We start from the raw sequence: 24,562 nt of genomic DNA on the forward strand, positions 1-24,562 counted from the left end.
CTTGGGTGTGATTGTATGTGATGATCTTAAGGTGAAAAGGTGACGGCGAAAGCTAGAAGGATGCTAGGTTGCATAGGGAGAGGCATGGCCAGTAGTAAAAAGGAGGTATTGATGACCCTGTATAAGATTTTGGCGAGACCTCATTTAGAATATTGTGTACAATTCTGGAGGCCGCACCTTCAAAAAGGATGGAGTCGGTCCAGAGAAAGGCTATTAAAATGGTATGTGGTCTTCATCATAAGGCATATGGGGACAGACATGATAAAGATGTTTAAATACCTATATAATGTAAATGCGCATGAATTGAGTCTCTTTCATTTGAAAGAAACTCTGCAATGAGACGGCATAGGATGAAGTTAAGAGGTGATAGGCTCTGGAGTATTTTAAGGAAATACTTTATTTACAGAAAGGATGGCAGATGCATGGAACAGTCTCCCAATAGAGGTAGTGGAGACAGAGACTGTCTGAATTCAAAAGGGCCTGGGATAGGCAAGTGGGATCTCTCAGAGAGAGAAATAGATAATGGTTACTACGGATGGGCATACTAGATGGGCCATTTGGCCTTTATCTGCCATCATGTTTCTATGTTTCTAAGAGCTGTCCAGCAAGAGTTTCTGCAAAAATAAGTCATGGTAAAAATGCCTTTGTAAACTTGTGCTTTAATTTGCCTTGTTTTCAGGACAAAATATCTCCATGTGGGTCATCTTAGATTTTTTTCCCCTTTTTTATAGCACTAAATCTTAGCTGCCCAATTTCAGACCATTCCTCAAGCTTCACTAGGTCCTTCCTCATGTTATCCACACCATTGCAGATTTTAGTATTTTTCACAGAGATGCAAATTTTACCAAAATCAATTTTTCACCCTTTCAAAAAGTACTATAACCAGAGGACACTCAATCAAACTACACAGAAATACTTTTAAAACAAATAAGAGGAAATATTTTTTTCATTCAAATAATAATTCAGTTCTAGAACGTTGCAGAGGATGTGCTTACAGCAGTTAGCATAGCTAGGCTTAAGAAAGATTTGGACAAGGAAAAGTCCATTGCTTGCTATTGAGACAGATATGGGGGAAAACCACTGTTTGACCTGGATCAGTAGCATGGAAAGTTGCTACTATTTGGGTTTCCACCAAATACTTGTGATCAAGGTTGGCCACTGTTATAAACAGGAAACTAGGCTAAATGGACCATTGGTCTGACCCAGTATGGCTACTATCATGTTCTTAGTAGTAGTAGTATGTGATTGTATAAACCTAGAAACATACACAGCACTGTACACCAAACATATTAGAGAAAGTTTCTCTCTACAGGGCTTGATGGACCTTCAGTCTATCCCTGTATGGCAACTCTTACGTTAACAATATAAACGACTGGGGAGATATAAGAAGGAAGTTCCTAAAGGTCAATAATATCCTGACACTGGTAAAGGAACCAATTAAGCTACTTTAAATGCTTTTAACCTAGAGTACATAAGACTCCAAAGATGGATTGTAAGAACTCAATATGGGGACAAACCCCTGTAGAGATTCTTATGGTATCTATCATTGCACCATTTTGTGGTTAAAGGTAGTTTAAAGTACTGTTAAAGCCATGTTCATGATTGAATTAGTCCATAAAGAAGCGTAATGTCCAATTGTAAATAAACTTCAAATTGATAATCTCAAAAATAGACTTAGCTTGAAAAATATCAACAGCAAGTGTTCAGCTGGGTCCTGACGCGTTTCGCCGCTATGGCTTCCTCAGAGAACCCGCTAAATAGTTGGAAATGTTCAATGCTGTGAATATCCTAAACATACAAAACACAGTGCATGAGGTTATAAAGCTGAAAATCCAAGTAAATAATCAATACCTATAAAACACTCACAGCACTACCGGCTGAGTACCTGATTCAAAAAATAATTTTTCTGTTTCCTGTGACGTAAGTGCTCAGCTGAGCACCCCATATTTATACTGTGGAAGATGTGTCAATCACCTAGTGGAGAAACGCCCACCACTCCACTTCTTTGTTGAGGCCAGCAGGAGAAACCGTCTGCCAGTGATAAATCCACTTTTGCTCATGCTTCCACAACCAAGCTTTATCATTTCCCCCTCTGATGTTATGAGCCACTTCCAAAACAACAAATTGTAAGTCCTGTAGCTGATGTGGTATAGCGTGCCAGTGCTGAACAAGAGGGGCATTCATATCTCCCCTTCTGATTTTGCTCAAATGTTCAATGATATGTGTCTTGATATTTCTGGTAGTGTGTCCTATGTAAAGTAATCTGCATGGGCAGAGGATCATATAGACAACCCCCTGCGTGTCACAATCTGTGTACTGACGTAAATAATGCTTCTTAGATAAACTGGGATGTTGAATGTAAGCAGTTTCCAGTGCATGATCACAGACGGTGCAATGCCCGCATTTAAAATGACCTGTAACTTGCGTCAATGTACTCTCCGATTTACTCACAAAGTGGGAGGTAGAAATACACTCACGAAGATTTCTGCCTCTGAAATAGGCAAAAAGAGGGGGTTGTAAAAGACTTTGATGTACCTGGAGAATGTGCCAATGAGTGTTAATGATCTTTTTAATGGCAAACGCTTTATATGAATAAGGGAGTGTGCATACCATCCGATCCTCAGGTTGATTAGGAGATTGCTGTAACAGGTAAGAACGATGGGCATACAAGGCCCTCTTGTAAGCTTTCTTGATGGTGCTGTAAGGATATCCACGATCCTTGAATCTCTGCCACATATCTCCAGACCGGATTTTATATTCTTCCTTACTACTGCACAGACGCCTGAGTCTTAAAAACTGACCCACAGGTAAATTATCCCTCAGGTGACGAGGATGGCAACTCTCGTAGTGAAGTAAGGTATTTCTATCAGTTTCTTTGCGGTGTATGGTGGTTTCAAACATGCCATTGTGAAAGGTGATATCGATGTCCAAAAAAGCTATGTTGGTATACGAAATACATGAAGAGAATTGCAAATGTGGGTTACAGGTATTAAGCCACTGTAAAAACTGATGAAAAACATCTAAAGTGTTTGTCCATATCAAAAAAACATCATCAATATAACGTTTCCATACATAGATGTCCGATACATAAGAGGACGTATAGACAAAGGTTTCTTCAAAATCAGATACGTATAGACATGCTAAGGACGGGGCCATGGTAGCCCCCATGGCCGTGCCCTGAATTTGCAAAAAGAAATCAGTATCAAACAAAAAATAATTCTTCTGCAGCGCTATGCTCGCAATGGCTACTAGGAAATCAACTCTGTCCGTAGACAACTGAAGAGTACTGAGATATTTCTGTATTGTTTCAATGGCACTGGATTGTGGTAGTGCTGTGAGTGTTTTATAGGTATTGATTATTTACTTGGATTTTCAGCTTTATAACCTCATGCACTGTGTTTTGTATGTTTAGGATATTCACAGCATTGAACATTTCCAACTATTTAGCGGGTTCTCTGAGGAAGCCATAGCGGCGAAACGCGTCAGGACCCAGCTGAACACTTGCTGTTGATATTTTTCAAGCTAAGTCTATTTTTGAGATTATCAATTTGAAGTTTATTTACAATTGGACATTACGCTTCTTTATGGACTAATTCAATCATGAACATGGCTTTAACAGTACTTTAAACTACCTTTAACCACAAAATGGTGCAATGATAGATACCATAAGAATCTCTACAGGGGTTTGTCCCCATATTGAGTTCTTACAATCCATCTTTGGAGTCTGAGCACTACTCTAGGTTAAAAGCATTTAAAGTAGCTTAATTGGTTCCTTTACCAGTGTCAGGATAAACTCTTACGTTAAGACAAATGATGCAGAAATAGGGAGCAATTGTTTACCCTTTCAAATTGAACTAATACTAGAGGACATTATAAAATTAGTATAAAGCACAATTAAAAGAAATTACTGAAAAAGTGTTGCCTTTTTCACTCAATGTAGTTTGTGGAAAATGTGATCAATTAAATTGGCATACTGGGGTAAAAAGCGTTTAAACTAGTTCCTAGAGGAAAAATCCAGTTATCTATGACAGTGTCTCTCAAACATTTTTAGCTCAGGCACACTAAATGGAGCAAATGTTTTTTTGCGGCATATTATAACTGAAATAAAATTGCAAAACCAATAAAATATTAAATTTGAAAGTTATTTATTTAAAGCTCTTTAAGGTATGTATGGGTAATAGTAACAACGGTGAAATTAAAGTACTGTAGGTAGAATAGAATTGCTAATCAATGCGATGGATAAGCTTGTTTTTGAGTGCAAATTAACTCAAAACATAGCTTGATAGTCAACAAGCAAACACACATTTCATTATCCACCATCTGCAGTTCTTCTCTTTTTTTCAATTAAATATATGTTAGAGCTAAAAATCCAAGTTCGCAAAGATAAGAAGATCCAAACTGTAACAAAGCCTTGATTGCTTTGTTGCTCAAGTTAGGATAGCTACTGCACAAACAATAAAAATTAAATTACTTGCAGTTAGTATTTCAAGGGCCAATCAAATCAAAGAATGGTGCTTGTCTGGGCATTGTATCCTTACGCATGCAGAAGCTCTTAACATTGACAATTCTTGTGTACGCGACATACATGTCATCTAGTCTAGTGTATACTTATGAAGGGAATTTTTAAAAATAAAATAAAATTCTGGAATCTCTAGGGGCACACTGTGCCGCAGCACACAGTTTGAGAGACACTGATCTATGGCTATGAGCAACAAAGAATAGATCTAGCATCTTGGATCCTGGCAGATAATTGTAACCCAAATTAACCACAGTGGCAGTCAGAATGCTGGGCTTAATGGACTTTTCACCTGACCCAGATTTAAGCATATTTCAGATTGGTAAAAAGGGGAGGGGGAGATGAAGCAGTTTCATAAAAGGCATTAGGGACAAATGGGGAAGAGAGTAGAAAGTTGCGCGGGGACAGAAATCCCACCTGTCCCCGCCCAAATCTCCTCCATCCCCACAAGAAATCTCCTCCATCCCTGCCCATCCCTGCAAGGAATATCATCCGTCCCTCCATAAAAGTTACCTGTCCCCATAAAAAGCAGCAATTAGTTCTGACAGTTTTGATTTTTTTTTAAGTCTTAGTTTATTTAAACCAATAATAAAATACAATATAAACAAATAACAGTGAACAGAAATAAGAGATGCATACATCACCGGAAAGAATTAGAGTACACATTAGGTCTTGTGACTGTAGGGTCGACCATTTCTTGTTAAAAGAAATAAAATAGTTGGATTTTTTGGCAATATAAAGCTCATATCTGTAGAGCAAACAAATCTGGTTCCACCATATGACATAGGTAACTTGTGAGAGGTCTTCCAAGATCCACAAATGATTTTTAATACAGTAATTAGTAAAGAATCAAACAATACAGCATCAAAATAATTTAAATCAGAATTGCACTTTTCAGGATAATGGTTGCATAAGAAAAATGTGCTAAAACTGAACTGGAACCCCCAAAACAAACTCAGCAAATACTTCATTTTGTACTAAACACAATTGGTGGCATAACCATGAGAGGGAGCTGGGCCTCCCACTTTGAGATTAATAATAACTTTATTCTTCTATACCGCCACAATCTTGCGACTTCTAGGCGGATTAGCCCCCCCCCCCCCCTTTCAAAAGGAACATCTCCCTTGCTGGTGGGACATTTTGTTTTTCCATCATCTTGGTCCCAGTTTTTGCTTTTGTCTATCTTCTACTAATTCCCTTTCCAGGCCTCGGGAACCCCAGTTCCATCCCTGTGGGAGTCCCGTGAGCCTTGGGGGATCCTCGTGGGAGCCCCATAGACCGGGGAGGGGATCCCTGTGTGAGTCCCATAGACTTGGGGGGGAGGAATTCCTGCAGGGTCCCCACGGGATTCCCACAATTCCCATTCCTGTGCAGACCTCTAGAAGAGAGGTGGTCAGGCTGTGTGATTTGTCTGGCAAGTAGCATACTTATCTACCCCAAACAGTAAAAACTAAACAGAAGACAAATCTAACTTGGATAAGAAGCAATACCTTAAACGTTGTCAAAAAAGTATAAAACTGACACCTTTCGGCTAAACCTCATATACCATCATCTAGGACAGTGGTCTCAAACCCACAGCCTGGGGGCCACACGCAGCCCGCCAGGTACTATTTTGAGGCCCTAGGTATGTTTATCATAATCACAAAAGTAAAATAAAACAGTTTCTTGATCATGTCTCTTTAGCTATAAATGACAATATTATTATTAAGACTTAGCTAAAAGGAAAGATTTATAAACTATAAAGAGTTTTACCTCATGCAAAATGGTCATTTCTTTAATAAGACATTAACTATTTTTTCTGACGCCCTCCAAGTACCTACAAATCCAAAATGTGACCTTGCAAAGGGTTTGAGTTTGAGACCACTGATACAGGATGTGGTAAGTATTACAATATATACAAACACACAAGTTCTTCTAGCTATATTCGTCTTGCAGAAAACAAGATTCTATAGACTAAGCCAATGTGGCTCAGAAACGTTCAGTCCAGAAGCTTTTAACAGTACATTTCTTTTTTTTAATCGGTGCTAGTTATCTGCTGCTGGTCTTGAAACTAAGGAAGCTTTGCCGAGTCCTTGCTCTGGTTTTCCTGATGCTGCTCTCGCAAAAGCATCACGCGAAATCTCAAGTCACTCGCGTTTAGCTGCCTACACAGGCAAGCAACTCTCCTCACGAGCATTCAAGCAGCCGGTTGAATAGCCCCCGGTCCAACATCTCTCCTTCTAGTTCTACCCCTTCTTCTCCCCAACCACGGCCCCACATCCCTCCCTCATTCTCAATCCCCGCCCTCGCCCTACCTTTAATTTGTCTTTGCGGTCCTAACAGCGGCAACAATTCAAACAGGTTGCCTGCGGCGACCCAGGATCTTTCCTTCAGCCGCGTCCCGCCCCGCCGGAAACAGGAAGCTGCGTCAGAGGGGGGGGGGGAGACGCGGCAGAAGGAAAGAAGTTGCGTCAGAGGAGGTGGGCGGGGCACGTTAGCAAACGGTCTCTGTGGGGTCTGCCGTAGCGAGTCTGCTTTGGGTTGCTACCATTGCCGGCAAATTCAAAGGTAAAGTTTTTAAGGTAGAATTGAGACTACGGAATTGAAGGGGAGAGAGGAGGGAGGTGTTGGCTGTTGAGCGTCTGTTTCGTCTCATGGTTAACGGACTAGTTTGGGGGTTGCCTGGGAGCTGCCAGGAGGAAGGGTGCGGGGCTTCGACCGTGGAAATCTGACGGAGAAAACAATTCCCGGTGGGCATTTTTTGTTTTGTACAGTCAGGGGACACCACGAGCCTGTTAAACGAAGCTTCTCTAGTCTACCAAAGTAAACATGCATAGATTTGTGTCCCCCCGATTTAGCCTTTGAATCTGTACACCCTGTGGCTTTATTTTATTACCCGGTCAAAAAAATGAAAAAAAGTAGGGAATTATTTTAAGAAAGGTAACGTGTGAGAATGTGGAGATCAAAATTTTTTTTTATAAATTCCAAACCAGATGGTCTCCAATTAAATATAGGATGAACTGAAAATTAAATTTCATCTCGAGTTCTCTCATACGCTCAGAATTGTGCAATTCAGCCTAGGACCGAAGTCCCAACAGCCGAACCCACCACCCAGTCACTGTGTATGGAAGTTTTTATAAATACTTTGTATCATTTGAAACCCGTGAGATTTTAAAAGCTAAGTTATAAGCATTTTTCAAATTTTTTCAACTGTTTACCTATTTATAGATTGAAATGTTTTCAAATGATACAAAGTATTTATAAAAACTTCCATACACAGTGACTGGGTGGTGGGTTCTGCTGTTGGGACTTCGGTCCTAGGCTGAATTGCACAATTCTGAGAGCGTATGAGAACTCGAGATGAAATTTAATTTTCAGTTCATCCTATATTTAATTGGAGACCATCTGGTTTGGAATTTATTTTATTACAACCACAAAAAACAGGGAGGAATGGAGGGAAGTGTAATACAAAAATATCACTCCAAAACAAAAGCACCATACAAGCCAAGAATGCTAGCTTATTACTTAAGCAAAAGAAAAGCCTCAGGCAAAAGGAGAGGTGTACCCACACTCTTCCACCCAAGCATCATAGGCAAAAACTTTTGCACAAGTTTAAAGTTAGCAGGTGGGAACAAAAAAATAGCCGAGAATGATTAATGGTAAAAACCACTGAACACAAACAGGCCAGGCTGACGATTGTTTCATGGCTGGTATCCAGTGCTTCAGGGCCTTAGCTCCAAATCCAGGCTATCAGTATGCAGATCCTAACTGCTGCTTTCAACCTGGCCTGGCCTGTTTGTGTTCAGTGGTTTTTACCATTAATCATTCTCGGCTCGTTGCCCTACATGCTGCACGTAACTGACGCAAATCCTTCCCTCCGACATAAGCGCTGACATCGGAGAAGACTTCCGGTCGGCTATGTGTGCTGCTGCAGGGCAGATAGGAAAAGAAGACTAGCCTCGCAGCTCGAGTTGCATCCAGCCCTGCGGGATCCCCACAACCCGAGGGGGCGTTCCCATGGGATCCATGCGACCCAAAAGGGGAAACCGCAGGATTCCTGTCCCCGTTCAGCTCTCTAGAAGGAAACCCAGGCCAGAAAGGGGGATGAGAAGGAAGAGATGCTTGACTGTAGCGAGAGAGAGAGACTGATGCCAGACCATGGAGTGTATGGAAGAGATTCAGGTTCAAGAGAGGTGATGAGGGGACATGAATGCTGGACCCACAAGTGGGGGTGGGGGAGATGGTAGAGAGAGGAAGACAGAATGACCAAGACCTGAGAAAGGATGGGAAGGGAGGAAGAGATTCTTAGCCAGGGGGGAGATGCCAAACTATGGAGGCCAAGGAGGGGATTCAGGGTGCAAGTGAGAGAGGGAGACAGAACTGCAGTTGGAGTGAGTGAGAGAACTGAGGAACCTGAGAAAGGAAAAGGCAGGAAGGAATTTCAGGCCTCCAGATTTGGAGGATTCTACTCGACACTACAAATTTTGCAGAATTTTGAAATATTATGTGCAAAATTTTTGCACAGAATTCCATCGGGAATAGGTGGTGCAGAAAATTTGACTTGACCAGATATGTTTTGACAAGACCTCTAAAATTACAGTAATATGGAAAAAAAGAGATCTCTAATCACATGTTCTTATGATAAACTTATCATAAAGCTCACTATGCCTTACGTGAAAGCTCTCTCGAATTCTATAATAGCACACTCCATACACTTCACAAGGGTACTCAGTCAATACAGACTATCTCAAAGGGTAGACAAAACTTAGCTACCACTTCAATGCCCTTATGTATTTTATAAATTCTTCCACGATCCTCAGCGGCACCACTTAGCTCAAAACAATCTCATTGCTCCAAGCTTTACGTGTCAATTCGTCATTGGATCACTATTCTTAAACGGTTTTTTTTTTTTTTTTGCAATTTTCTTAACTTTTGTGTATTTATGTATTAATAAAATTATTTAAGACTTAAATGTTAAATTATAAGCATATCACTTAGCTTTAGTCACGTGGTCTCTGGCAGGGGATTATAACACCAACATGTTTCGCTATAGAGCTTTATCAAGGATAACCCCTCACTTATTATGCCGCCAAGCTCTGAGACCACTGTGGCTGTGTCTCTTTATAGCACGGTTTATTTCAGATTTATGCTGTTTTATAACCTGTTTCAGTTGTTTGATTGTTATATTTGATGTTAGTAGCAGATTAGACTGATTTGTCACGGAGTCCTCTACAGGTGACTGCTAGTCTACAAACGGAATACCTGAGGTAAGAGGAGAGGGTCTGAAAAAATTATGTAAATGAGGCTTCCTACAAGCAGTCTCACAACTGGGGATGCATAATCCACTTGTCCAGGAACAGAGTGTGGATTTCCAAGAGAATAGCAAAGGTAAGAACCTAATTTTTTGATATAATAAACGGTTAAACATGTAAGATGTGATAATAGTAAGATAAAATTACAGGGTTTAGAAAGGACAATAAGGTTTCATTGTCTTTTATGTTGTGTTTTTTGTGTTTGAATGTCAGTGCTTGATGTTTTGCAGTGCACCAGGAGGCAGGTGTCAAAAAAGCACACTTTTCTTTAGTACGCCACAGCAGCACACTTCAGTGTGTTCTGGTCCAGTTTCAGAAGTTTAAATTTTATATAACAATCCTTTTCTTCTCTACTGGCGCACTGTTTTGTCCCCTGAAGAAGATGATTTTAAATTTTCAAAACTTGGATCCTTGTTGGGACTTATCAAATAAAGTGTTTCCTTCAAACTGATCTGACATCTTGTTTGCTTTTTTTGTGTATTCAATTGATTTGAAACAATGTCAAAACATAGCATTATGATTCTGCAAATTGTTTTACTACTTGGGACCTGGGTTGGCCACTGTTGGAAACCTGATATTGGGCTTGACGGACCTTCGGTCTATCCCAGTATGGCAGTTCTTATGTTCTCAGCCTGATGCACAATCCACAAAAAAAAGGTCTATCAATGCTAATGAAAATGAGGATTTTATGCTCTGAAAAATTACAATCAAGCAATATCTTTGTCAAAATATTTTCTAATATAAACTTCATTTCAGTGTAATTTAATTTCCTTATTAATGCCATAAACTGATCAATAGTTGTGCTTGAGAACAATCACTGCCCATTCCTTTCTCACAGACTCTAGCTCGGGGGTAGGGAACTCCGGTCCTCGAGAGCCGTATTCCAGTCAGGTTTTCAGGATTTCCCCAATGAATATCTATGATAGTGGTGTCCAACCTTTTGGCTTCCCTGGGCCACATTGGCTGAAAAAAAATTTTCTGGGGCCGCAAAACGTGCAAACGCTGCAGCAAGACAGAGGAGAGAGCCAGCAAGACAGTAAACACCCGGGGACAGCAGAGGAAAACACTGCATTGCCCTCGACCAAGGCCACACAAAATACTTCACGGGGGCTGTAGGTTGGACACCCCTGATCTATGAGATCTATTTGCATGCACTGCTTTCAATGCATATTCATTGGGGAAACCCTAAAAACTCGACTGGAATACGGCTCTCGAGGACCGGAGTTCCCTACCCCTGATCTAGCTTATGCATGCTCCAAGTTCGAATAAAATACTGCATCTTCATACCCAACAGAACCTGGAAATTCTTTAGGCTAACCCAAATAGTATTCAAGCCAGAATATATATAATAATTTAAATAATAAAAGACCATATTTTATCTCCAAGTAAAATAGCCTCCACACACACGGACCACAGCTACAGCATAGAGAAACTAAAAGACACAGTGCCCAATTTGGAGGGACAGCTGCTGTCATGTTTCACAGAAAGAGGATAATTCCTTAAGAGTTTATCATCTCAAATTTATAGGCAACTTCCTGCTAAGCTTTATTATATTGAAAGCATTTATTTGGAGCATTACATTACATTACATTACATTAATGGGAGCAAGAACCAAGGACATCGTGGACAAAATTGGAATGATCCTGGAAGGGGCAGAGACAGAAGAGACCGCTGTAGTGATCCACATCGGGACGAACGATGTCAGCAGGAGAGACTACAAAAGAAGCACGCTGTTAGAACAATTCAAGATTCTGGGAAGGAAGCTGAAGATGAGGGCCCAGAAGATAGTGTTCTCAGAGATCCTACCAGTACCAAGGGCAGATGTGAAAAGGCAGGAGGAACTACAATCAATAAATACGTGGATGAGGAGATGGTGTGAGGAAGAAGGATTCCACTTCGTGAGGAACTGGACGGCGTTCTGGGGCAAGAGCAAGCTCTACAGGAAAGATGGACTGCACCTGAGCACAGCAGGAACTAGACTCCTAGCAAACAACGTCAAGAGAGGAATAGAACAGGCTTTAAACTAAGAAGAAGGGGAAAGCCGACAGTTGACAAAGGGTCGACAATTCGGAAGACGGTATCCTGTGAAGATACCGAGGGGAAAAATGGCTGGGAAGGAACAAGGGACAAACTGCAGGAGTCGACTAACCCAGAAGAAGTGGTTACAATGTCTGCAGCAAAAGAGAAGAAAATATGGACCGAAGCACAGGGAAAAGAAAGGAGGACAGCAAAATACCAGGATCTAAAGTGCATATATGCTAATGCAAGGAGCCTAAGAAACAAAATGGGGGAACTAGAAGCCTTGGCCAACGCAGAAGACATCGACATCATTGGAATCTCTGAAACATGGTGGAATGAGGAAAGCAAATGGGATACAGCACTACCGGGATACAAGCTCTATCGCCAGGACAGAACAGGACAAAAAGGAGGTGGAATAGCCCTATACATAAAAGAAGGCATACAATCCACACAAATGGACACAGCAGAGACGGCCAGCAAGCCGGAATCTCTATGGGTTAAAATACCGGGAAGGAAAGGGCCTGAAATAAAGATGTGCCTATTTTATTGCCCACCGGGGCAAACCAGAGATATCGATGAGGAAATGGAAGCCGAGATGAAGCGTGAATGCAAAAGCGGCAACACGGTTATTATGGGAGACTTCAACTACCCTGGGATAGACTGGAGGCTTGGAAGCTCGAAATGCGCTAGGGAGACAAAATTCCTGGAAGCTACACAGGATTGTTTCATGGAACAGCTTGTTAGAGAACCGACGAGAGGAAATGCCACTCTGGATCTAATCCTAAATGGGTTAAGGGGACCTGCAAAGGAAGTAGAAGTAGTGGGACCGTTGGGAAACAGCGATCATAATATGATCAAGTTAAAGGTTGAGGTAGGAATGTCAAAAGGCAAGAGATCCATTGCGACAACCTTTAACTTCAGGAAAGGAAACTACGAAGCAATGAGGGAATTGGTAAGGAAGAAACTTAGGAACACTTCCAAAACATGGCTAACGGTAAATCATGCCTGGTCCTTCTTCAGGGACATGGTGAGCGAGGCGCAAAATCTGTATATCCCCAGATTCAGGAAGGGGTGTAAAAAGAATCGAACAAAAGACCCGGCGTGGATAACCAAAACAGTGAAGTAAGCGATAGGCAATAAGAAAAAATCATTCAAGAAATGGAAAAAGGACAAAACTGATGGGAACTGGAAAGAGCACAAGAAGCATCAAAAAGAATGTCACCGTGAGGTTCGGAAAGCCAAAAGAGAGTATGAAGAGAGGCTAGCCAGGGAAGCAAGAAATTTCAAACCATTCTTCAGATATGTTAAAGGGAAGCAGCCGGCTAGAGAGGAAGTGGGACCGCTGGACGACGGAGACAGGAAGGGAGTGGTGAAGGAGGAAAAGGTAGTGGCAGAAAGGCTTAACATGTTCTTCTCGTCTGTATTTACAAACGAAAACACGTCCAACATACCGGAACCTGAGCAATTCTTCAACGGAAGTCAGACAGAAAAATTAACATCCATAGAAGTGAGCCTTGAGGATGTTCGTAGGCAGATAGAAAAACTAAAAACTGACAAATCCCCGGGTCCGGATGGCATACATCCAAGGGTTCTGAAGGAATTAAAGGAGGAGATAGCGGAACTACTGCAGCAAATTTGCAACTTATCCCTGAAAACAGGCGAGATCCCGGAAGATTGGAAGATAGCCAACGTTACGCCCATCTTTAAAAAGGGATCAAGAGGTGACCCGGGAAACTACAGGCCGGTGAGCCTGACTTCGGTTCCGGGGAAAATGGCAGAAGCACTGATAAAAGAAAACATCGATCAACATTTTGAAAAACATGAACTTCTGATAACCAGCCAGCATGGTTTCTGCAAGGGAAGATCGTGCCTAACGAACTTATTGCACTTCTTCGAAGGGATCAACAAACGGATGGACAAAGGAGACCCCATAGACATCATATATCTAGATTTCCAAAAAGCCTTTGACAAGGTGCCCCATGAACGTCTACTCCGGAAACTGAAGAACCATGGGGTGGAAGGAGACGTACATAGATGGATCAGAAACTGGTTGGAGGGTAGAAAACAAAGGGTAGGAGTGAAGGGTCACTACTCCGACTGGAGGAGGGTCACGAGTGATGTCCCGCAGGGCTCGGTGCTCGGGCCGCTGCTATTTAATATCTTCATAAATGATCTAAAAACAGGAACGAAGTGCGAGATAATAAAATTTGCGGACGACACCAAACTATTTAATGGAGCTCGGACTACAGAGGACTGCGAAAAGTTGCAAAGGGACTTGAACAAATTAGAAGAATGGGCGGCGAAATGGCAGATGAAGTTCAACATTGAAAAATGTAAAGTATTACATGTGGGGAGCAGAAACGCGAGGTACAACTATACAATGGGAGGGATGTTATTGAATAAGAGTACCCAGGAAAGGGACTTGGGGGTAATGGTGGACATGACAATGAAGCCGTCAGCACAGTGTGCAGCGGCCGCTAAGAGAGCGAATAGAATGCTTGGTATAATCAAAAAGGGTATTACAGCCAGAACGAAAGAAGTTATCCTGCCGTTGTATCGGGCGATGGTGCGCCCGCATTTGGAGTACTGCGTCCAATATTGGTCGCCGTATCTTAAGAAGTATATGGCGTTAGTCAAGAGGGTTCAAAGGAGAGCAACACGTCTGATAATAGGTATGGAAAACCTGTCATATTCTGAGAGATTGGAGAAGCTGGGTCTCTTTTCCCTGGAGAAGAGGAGACTTAGAGGGGATATGATAGAGACTTACAAGATCATGAAGGGCATAGAGAGAGTAGAGAGGGACAGATTCTTCGAACTTTCGAAAAATAAGAGAACAAGAGGACATTCGGAAAAGTTGAAAGGGGACAGATTCAAAACAAATGCTAGTAAGTTCTTCTTTACCCAACATGTGGTGGACACCTGGAATGTGCTTCCAGAGGACGTTATAAGGCAGAGTACGGTACTGGGGTTCAAGAAAGGATTGGACAAATTCCTACTGGAAATGGGGATAGAGGGGTATAGATAGAAGATTACTGCACAGGTCCTGGACCTGTTGGGCCGCCGCGTGAGCGGACTGCTGGGCACGATGGACCTCGGGTCTGACCCAGCAGAGGCATTTCTTATGTTCTTATATTACTGGCTTATATTCCGCCTGTACCTTTCAGTTCTAAGCGGATTACATCAGAACGATAACTGGACATTTCCAGGAAGAGAAATACAAATTACAATTAAGGCGTAAGGTCTAAAGCAATTTTGATGAGTAGATTCTAAGAGGGGGAGAGAGGGGAAAAGGAAGGGATTAGGACGTTTGGGTGAATTTCTTGAATAGTAGGGTCTTGATTTCTTTGCGGAAAGCCTTGAGGTCAGTTGATGCTGTCAGTAGGTTGGTGATGGAGGGGTCCAATTTAGCTGCATGTGTTGCAAGTAAGTTGTCATACATCTTTTTGCGTTTAGTTCCTTTAAAAGGGGGGAAGGAGAAAGGGGATTGGGTTCTCCTCTGTCTGGTTGAGAGGTTCCTGTTTAGACGGTTGTTTAGGTGGGTGGGTGCCGTTCCGTTTAAGGTTTTGAATAACATACAGAATAGTTTGAATTGGATGCGGGCTTGTATTGGAAGCCAGTATGAGTCTAGGAAGGCGTTGGTGATGTGGTCAAATTTTCCAAGGGAATAGATTATTCTGAGGGCAGTGTTCTGCACGGTCTGTAGTTGTTTTATTAGGTAGGTAGGAGCACTCTTATTTACCATATAAACCACTGTGTAAGATCATAACTGCATTACTTGCAGTGGCGTGATCCCTCACTTGGTCTTGCCCATGTGAGTTCTAATCTCAAAATGGCTGCTACAATTGACCATGGCTGCCATTTTGAGAGCAAAGCCAGCATGTACAGGAACAACGGGGGATCACTTTTGCCTTAACTATCCTAGATCATCAGAGACTATAAAATAAACCTGAGTGGGCATGTATAGGTGGGCAGGAGGCAAAAGGCAGCTCCTGTTCAGAAGGAAGGGGGAGAGAGGAAGACAAGACAAAGCACAAATTTTCAGCTTCTAGCAAAAGCACCTGGTCAGTTTCAGCTGAAACCGAAACCATGATCATAGCCTTTCAGCTGAAACTGGGCAGAAAAAGGATTTTGGACCAGTTATGGCACCAAAGCCGAAATTCAGTTGGCTTCTATATGGTGCTTGGTTCCAGCTTTGGCTAAAGAAATAAGCCGTTTTGGGGTAGCCTAGAAGGAAGTTGATAGGGTTGCATGATGGACACCCAGGGGTACTGCCTAATGCAATTCATTCTCAGGAAAGAAAGGTGAGTAGTAGAATGTCTCTAGGATCTATGCTAGGGCTTGGGTCTTTTCAATATATTGAGTGCTGAGAAATAAATTAGACTGAATTGCCTTTTTTCCTCTTTTGCATCCGACACAAAGTTCTGCAATAAAGTGGACACCCTTGAGGGAGTAGACAGCATGAGTCAAGATCTAAGAAAGTTGATGGAGAGGCTGAGTTCTTAGCAGTTAAGGTTTTATATTTAAAAAATTCAGAATTATGTTCTGGGTGTAGCAATCCAAGGGCACAGTACACAGTGGGTTGGTGGGAGATGAAATACTGATGTGCACCAACCAGACAATATATGAATGTCTGATAATCTCAAGCTAGTGTACAGGGCCATGGTGAGACCTCATCTGGAGTACTGTGTGCAATTCTGGAGGCCACATTACAGTAAAGATGTGCGCAGAATTGAATCGGTTCAGCGGACGGCCACCAGGATGATCTCGGGGCTCAAGGGTCTCTCGTACGAAGAGAGACTGAACAAATTGCAGTTCTACACTCGAGGAACATAGGGAGAGGGGAGACATGATCGAAACATTTAAGTACCTCATGGGATGTGTCGAAGTGGAAGATGATATTTTCTTTCTCAAGGGACCCTCGGCCACAAGAGGGCACCCGCTCAAACTCAGGGGCGGAAAATTTCATGGCGACACCAGAAAGTATTTCTTCACAGAGAGAGTGGTTGATCATTGGAACAAGCTTCCAGTGCAGGTGATTGAGGCAGACAGCATGCCAGACTTTAAGAATAAATGGGATCCCTAAGAGGGTCAAGATAAGGAAATTGGGTCATTAGGGCATAGACAGGGGGTGGGTAAGCAGAGTGGGCAGACTTGATGGGCTGTAGCCCTTTTCTGCCGTCATCTTCTATGTTTCTATGTAGTGTAATAAGGAAGTGAACAAAGCCAGAAGGTGTGAGGGTGCATTGGGGGAAGCATGCACCAGTAGAAAAAAAAAAAGGAGGTGGCTCTGTGCAGGTTATTGAGACATCTAAAATGTGCTCAGTTCAGAATCATCAAAATATGAAAAGGAGGAATGGGAGGTAATAAACCTATACTGTATTATCAACAAAAACTCCCCACTAGTTATTAAACCAAACCCCAGCCATTATTATAATATAAATGCAAGCAAAAAAAAAAGTCTCAGTGAGGGAAAACCATTCTACTAACCACGCATCTTAAAAAAAGCTTTCGCTTCAAGGTATTGTATATTAATTTGAAAAAACGTGAGAAATTAGTAACAATCCTTTGTGTAAAAATGTATTACATATGCAGTAATTACTATGTGCAGCCAGCCAATGATCGTTTCGTAGCCAAATATGCTGCTTCAGGGCCACATAAGCTCAAATAGCAGTTGAACTGTTTGAAGCAAGTTTCAAGTTTCAAGTTTATTAGGTTGCTTGTTGAATCGCTTAATCAAACTTCTAAGCGATGTACAATAAAATATAAATGAAGGGAAACAAAAACATTACATACAATTTCTCAATTATAACGTAAAAAAAAAAAAAAAAAAAAAGGGTAAAAAGGGAAAGAACTCCATTTTTTATAGTAAAGAAAGAACATAAAGGGAAAACACATAAGGAAGTTAAAATTGGCTGAAAAATAATTTACTAAAATAACACTGTATAAAAAATTTTACTTAATTTGCAAATGCATCCTTGAACAGAAAGGTTTTTAATTCGCATTTAAATTTCCCGAACACTTTCTCCTCCCGTAAAAACATAGGAAGCGCATTCCAGATCTGGGGGGCTGTACATGAAAAGATATATTGTCTTCTTGTGCCTATTACTTTCAAAGTAGGAATTGATAAGAGATTCCGTTCACTAGATCTTAAAGTTCTTTTAACAGAATATGGGATAAGTAGTCTGAATAAAAATGCTGGAGTTTTATTTTCTAATGTTTTAAAGATAATAGTACATAATTTGTGTGTAATTCTGTGTATGACAGGAAGCCAATGAGCCTTTTTAAGGAGTGGTGTCACATGGTCGAATTTTTTAGATTTTGTTCCTCTGCATTCTTCACAGGGTCAGCATAGGAGGGGGGGAGGCAGGACAGCAGTCTTGGGCATCATAGCTCCAGTGGGGCCCATAACCCGGCATCTCTTTACCTTTTCCCCAGCACAGCCTAATAATTTCTCTCCCCCATCACCTTAGTCTATGTTGAAAAACATTTCCTTTGGCAGGAGGTTGACAACACAGCAGTAACCGATCAGCTACGTCGATGCTTTCTCTCTGCCGCAGTCTGCCCAGGCAGAAAGAAAAGTTGCAACAGGGGGTATAATGCAGCAGAAAGAAAGTGAGAAAGAGTGGCTGCATTGTTGGTGACCCCCTGCCAAAGGAAATGGTTTTCAACACAGACCGGAAGGTAAGGGGGAAAGCAGAGCAACATTAGGCCATACTGGGGAAAAGGTGAAGAGATGCCATGCTACTGGGGGGGGGGGGGGCTTTGAGCTATTTTAAGTTAGTTGTGAGGGGAGGAGGGACTAGATAAAGAAGTGGGCTCAGAAGTGAGGGGGGGATGAGAGAGAAAGATGGAAGTTGATAGGGAGGGAAAAGAGATATTGGATTTGGGTGGCGGGGTTGAGAGGGATACTGGATGGGAGTGCAGTCAGGAAGCAAGAGAGAAATTGGTCCTGGAGATGTAAAAGAAGGAGGGAGAAATGTTGGACATAAAGTTGGGAAGGAAAGATGTTAGATAGTGGAGCAGGAGTAGGGAAGAACTGTAGGGAGCAGTGTTTGATGGGGGGAAGAAGAGAGAGACCATGGAAGGGAGGAAGAAAGATGGAGTGAGGGGATGGGGCAGGATAATACCAGACCATGAGGAGAGAAGAGGGTGTGCAGATGCTGAGCTACAAGAGTGGAGTGATGGGAGATGGTGCAATCATGTGAGAGATCCCAAGGGAAGGGATGATGAGATGAGAGAGGATTTGAGTACAGAGGTAGAAATGTGGCAATGAGGTATAGTTGAAAAGTAGGGATTAGGAGACTGGGGAAGGAGTGGGATGGGAAATGAGAAATTGATGGAAATTTGAAAAAAAGAAATGAGAGAAAGTGAAATTTGAGTGGGTAAAAAGAAATGAGAGTGTGAAATTTGAGTGGGTAGCAAAAAAATGAAGAAAAAAAAACCCCAAACCCTAAAAAGGAACAATTAGTATATGAGAGATGAGTAGTGAGGGAATGAAACAAGACAGGAGAAATGAGAAAGCCAAATGGATAACAGCTACTGGAAAACAGAAGAGACAAACGGAGACCAACATAATGGAAAAATTAAACATCCAGAAAACAAAGGTAGAAAAAAAGTATTTTATTTTGAATTTATTAGCTGGAATGTGTTAAGTATGGATATGTGCATCACAGATCTCTTTGTATTGTGTTTAGTGGCATGGCCAGACAGCTGATTGGGGGTGGGGGAGAAGCTGAGCTCAAAGTGGATGGGCACCACATTTTCTTCATGCCAAATGCAAAATATACATATCTGAGCTGGCAGAGATCCCCCAAGCCCCACCAGCTGAACACCTCTTTCTCCAGTCTGGCAATCGGAACTTTCCCAATTCTGCAGCTGGTGGCAGCTCAAGGACACTGCCACTAGCTGCCAAGCTTGAAGATTTCTTTCTGCCAGATTAGATAAGGAAGTGTCTTAAGCTTGCAGGACCCCACCAGCCATAGTAAAGGAGATGGCTAATTTTGGGATGGCTGGGCTCAGGACCTCTATGGCTACACCACTGATTATGTTCAGTACAAAAAGAAATGCAGTTCTATTTTTATTGCTTCAGTGTTGCAGTACTGACTAAGTTTAATTTCTTGGAGATCCTAGTTCAATTTTGGTCTTCATATTTCTATTTGCAGTCCCTTGCTCTATTTGGTGAAGGTCTGTCTGTTTGTGTGTGAAGTTATTTTATTTAGGCCCTCTTTCATGGAGCCATGTAGGTTTTTTTAATGGCTTGCTGCGGCAATATTAGCTCTGATGCTCATAGGAATTCTGTGAGCATCGGAGCTTTTATCGCCACAGTAAGCAATAAAAAAGCCTAATGTGGCTTCATAAAAGAGAGGGAGGGGGTTAAAGTTTTATGTGTGGTAATGGTAGATGAGATCGGGGAGAAAGCTATGTGAGGGAAGATCGAGGCTCCCTCTTTAATTTCTGCTCTGGGCCCCAGTCCTGTATAAAACCAGCCCTGGGTCAGTTCTAGAAGCTGTAGAATATAAAAAATAGACTGCTAGGTCTCCACCAAAAGCTATGTGAGGTGAATTTGAAAGGAGAGGGGGGATTTGAAAGCATGTTCAAATATCTTAATGAAATTAACACTAAAACTTTCAATAATTTCCCTAACCTAGAACGATCAACTGCTTCTTATGTAAACATAGACCACTCAATATGTAGTGCTACTTAAATCACCAGGGATCCAAGATGGCCGCCTTCACCTGACGCCCATTTGGTCTTTTCTTCATTCTTGCTGCTGTACACCGACTCAGGGTTCCCGATCATTATTTTCTATACCAATGTGGCAGGGAAAGAGCGCTGCTGGTACCTTGAGGTGCCCAGAACCTGCAGTTTCAGGTTCGATTGAGAATTTTATGAGAAGACTAAAAACAGATTTTATTGGAGAGTGACCTGCTGGAGACACCATCATGGAGTGGAGGCTCGGTTGATCTCCCTGGATGTGACGCTAAGCCACTATACTAGAGCTCCTCAGCTGCAGAATGCTAGCTCCCTGCAGTAGGTTCAGGAAACACTGAGGCCGGTGGAAGTTTCTGATCTGGAGGCTCAAGTAAAATTGTGGGTTTGGAGTTTCCGTGGTTGGAGGATATTGGTTCACCTTTGGAATCTGTGAAGTATTAAAAACATCCGAGAGGGAGATATTGGTCTCTTCTTGGGAAGAGTCGCAGGGTGGTGAGCAAACTATAACTTTACAATTGCCAAAATTTTTCTTGACTAAACCTTCAGAAGTCACACTAGACTCACTGTGGGATTTAGTTGCAAATCTGGGAAAATCTTTGTTTCCCAAATTCAATGTCTGGAGGAAAGAACAAAAAAGCATGAAGAAGAATTAAATGCAATGAAAATTAAAATAGGATCTTTGAAATCTCAAATTGACAATGTTAATAAAGATTTAAATGAGACATGTCAGATACAAGAAGCAATGTTAAAGATAATACTAACATGAGGAGAAAAATAGAATTATTAGAAAATAGTTCTCAAAATAATAATTTACATTTCTTGAATTTTCCTCAGGTGTTCTCAGTAATGCCTAGAGAAATGTTGGAAAACATATTTCTCATAAATTATTTTAGTTCCTAAAGAAACAATTTGTCCTTTTTCTCAAGTTTATTACCTACCAGTAAAGAGTTTGCAAGAACAACAAAATCTTAAAATGAAGCATCTAATATTTCAACTATCTTGGAAACTTCTGATAGAGAGGTGGCTAAATGGAAATGGGCGGGGGAAAATAAGTCTTGTCTTTATTATATTAAGTTTATTGTGCTGTAATGTTAATATTATATATAAATGCATCATCTCTTGTACACAATTGAAGTTTTAAAAATGAATAAAGAATTAAAAAGAAAGAGAAGCAGCTTGGATTTTAGGCCCACAGAAGAGGGATAATTTAAGGCTGTGTGCATTAATATTTTTTCTTTGTAAGTATATTGTAATATTAGAACTGTTTCTTCTGTTTTTATTTTTTATTATTGATTTAAGTTAGTATCAGAATGAAAATTCAGGAATTCTTCAGTGAGGGGAAAGCCACTCCCCCAATATGTATACATGTACAAGAAGTGCCTCCTTATATGGTAGAAAATATGTATGACCAATTATATGAACGTAGAAAATATGTTGTCATATTAGGTATATAGTTAAAGAAGGCAGGACGGCGTATGAGACCGTTCCTCAGAAAGATGCATTTACACTTCTGACTTAGACATGTGTCCTTGTACAAATGCCTTTTGAAACAAGATTACTCTGTTATTATAATAAACATATTTGATTGGAAATATTTGAACAATCATTTCAGAGTATCCTTGGGCAGGGTTAGAAGGTAACTTTGCTCGCCAATGTCTTATACAAGGGCATCAATACCTCCTTTTTTCCTACTGGCCATACCCTTTGCACCCTAGCATCCTTCTAGCTTTTGCCGTCACCTTTTCAACCTGTATAGCCACCTTTAGATCATCACATATTATTACATACAAATCCCACTACTCTTTCATTCACAAAAGTTCTTCACCCCCTAAACTGTGCCATGTTTTCAGGTTTTTGCAGCCCAAATACGTGACCTTGCATTTCTTTTTTTATTCAAACATGCTTTATTAGAATTTTTTTAACAGAAACACATCATATACAACAGAGCAAAAATGAAATAAGCATACAAAGAAATTAAGCATTTTCAGCATGAATTGAAAAGGGGCCCACATACAATTGACAGAACGGAACCGAGAGGGAAAATAAGTATTCTCCATTTCAAACTTATGGATTAGAGAAACCAAATTACACCAAGTGGCCACATGTAAATCATGAAGAATTTTCCAGTTTCTAAGAATTACTTTCACGGCAAGAGCCATCAAAATATCAAATAAATGAGATTGATCCTCAGAAAGGGGAGATACAAGTACAGTGCTTCTCCAAAAGACAATAGCCACAGTGAGCTCCTCATCTATGGAGAAGATATGAGAAATAATACTCTAAACAGAAGACCAAAAAGGTTGTAACTTAGAACATTCATAAATCATAGGTACCAGTCTCAGCAACATAATGCCAACAAAAATCAGATGATAAATGTCCAATTTCCTTGGAGTCCATAGAGCGCAATGATAAACAAAATATAAGGACTGTGTCAGATTAGCAGACATCGATATTATAAAAGTCCGAAGCCAAAAATCCTCCCATTGTATTGAAGTTAAATTATCCGTCACATCCTTGTCCCAAACAGCATACAATGAGTGAGGAGATATATCATCAAACTTATTAAAGTCCTTATATATACGAGAAGATAAATGGTGCTCCATACATAAAATAGACATGTATTTATAGAGATCTGGGAGCTCAGTAGAAAAAAAACAGCTTACTTTTAGTCAAACATTGTTGTAATTGCAACCATTGATACGAGGCCAAATCAGCCAAATGAAATTGACCTTGTATATCCTGAAATGTACGCAAAGTTTGATTCCACAATTGATCCAGGAAGAATACCACTTTAGCCATCCAAGACAGCCGAAAAATAGGGGCAAGAGCAATGCGAAAATTGGTGTTAAGCCAAATAGATTGATGGAATGTATCCTGTATACGAGTCTGAAAAAATGAATCCAACTTCATAAGAGCCTGAATAGTGCCCAACAAAATTGGATGGGTTCGAATCTTAGATGGTAAAATACAGCTAAGTAGTGATTGAAAGGTAAATGGTAGAATCAGAATTCTCTCTATCCCTACCCAGCGAGGAAACATCAAATCATTACATGGTTGAAACCAGTACCAACCGTGTCGCAGAAGAAAAGCCCAATGATAACAATAGAAGTTAAGGAAATTAACCCCTCCATGACACTTCGACTGTTGAATAGAGCGTTTTGACACTCGAGGAAGTTTACCCTGTCACAGAAATCTACTGATCTTGGACTCCAACAACTTATAATATGCTAAGTCAAACAAACACGGTAACGTCATGGACGTATACTTAATAACAGGCGCTATCATCATTTTAACAGTCTCCATTCTCCCCCACCAAGTAAGGAACAATGGAGACCATTTCCATAATAGGCCCTCTACAGCAGTCAACACCCTAGCTCTATTAAGGGACAGACTAGAATCAAAATCAGTCGCAAATAAAATCTCTAAATATTTAACTGATGAAATAACCCAATTAAAAGAAAAATGAGAGACATCTTGTTGAACGCAGTGAATATTCAAAGGCAAGATATCAGACTTTTCCCAATTAATTTTATAGCTGGAAATAATAGAAAAATCTGAAATAAGAGCCATCAAAAGGGGGATGGAATCGGATACATCAGAAATATATATGACCATATCATCCCCATAGAGCGAAATGTTAACCTCCTGAATCAGAGTAAACTGACAAATGGCAAGAGCAAGTGGTTCCAAAGCCAGATCGAAAAGGAGCGGGGATAAGGGACACCCTTGTCTAGTACCACGGGATAAGAAAAAATAACGAGACAAAACTGAATTAAGCCAAAGTCTAGCAGAGGGTTGAGAATACAAAACACGGATCATATGAACAAAAGGAGGTGGGAATCTAAACCAATGAAGGACAGCAAACAGATAGGGCCACTTGACCCTGTCGAATGCCTTTTCCGCATCCAGAAATAAGGCAGCCATAGGGTCTGTAGACTTTTTAGCAGCTAAAAGCATATGGAATAAAAGACGAGTATTAGAACTAGAATATCAAGAAGAAATAAAACCAGTTTGGTCAGGGTGA

General features: G+C 41.0%; 1 protein-coding gene and 1 long non-coding RNA gene across 3 annotated transcripts in view; one reads left to right on the forward strand and one right to left on the reverse strand.

Annotated features, from left to right (window-relative positions):
* The window catches only part of FAM135A (family with sequence similarity 135 member A), a 277,151-nt gene extending 270,227 nt beyond the window's left edge, over window positions 1–6,924 (reverse strand). For both annotated transcript variants that reach the window (XM_033936915.1, XM_033936914.1), the window contains exon 1: window positions 6,811–6,924. The gene's annotated coding sequence lies outside the window, so the exon portion shown is untranslated. The remainder of the gene's footprint in view (window positions 1–6,810) is intronic.
* Window positions 6,925–6,990: 66 nt separating this feature from the next.
* On the forward strand, window positions 6,991–21,602 carry LOC117357357. The gene is made up of 2 exons (XR_004538790.1): window positions 6,991–7,063; window positions 20,475–21,602. It is a non-coding gene; the product is annotated as an uncharacterized LOC117357357 (long non-coding RNA).
* Window positions 21,603–24,562: the final 2,960 nt, after the last annotated feature.

The sequence above is a fragment of the Geotrypetes seraphini genome, chromosome 3 (genome assembly GCF_902459505.1).
Source record: "Geotrypetes seraphini chromosome 3, aGeoSer1.1, whole genome shotgun sequence".
Lineage (NCBI taxonomy): Eukaryota > Metazoa > Chordata > Amphibia > Gymnophiona > Dermophiidae > Geotrypetes > Geotrypetes seraphini.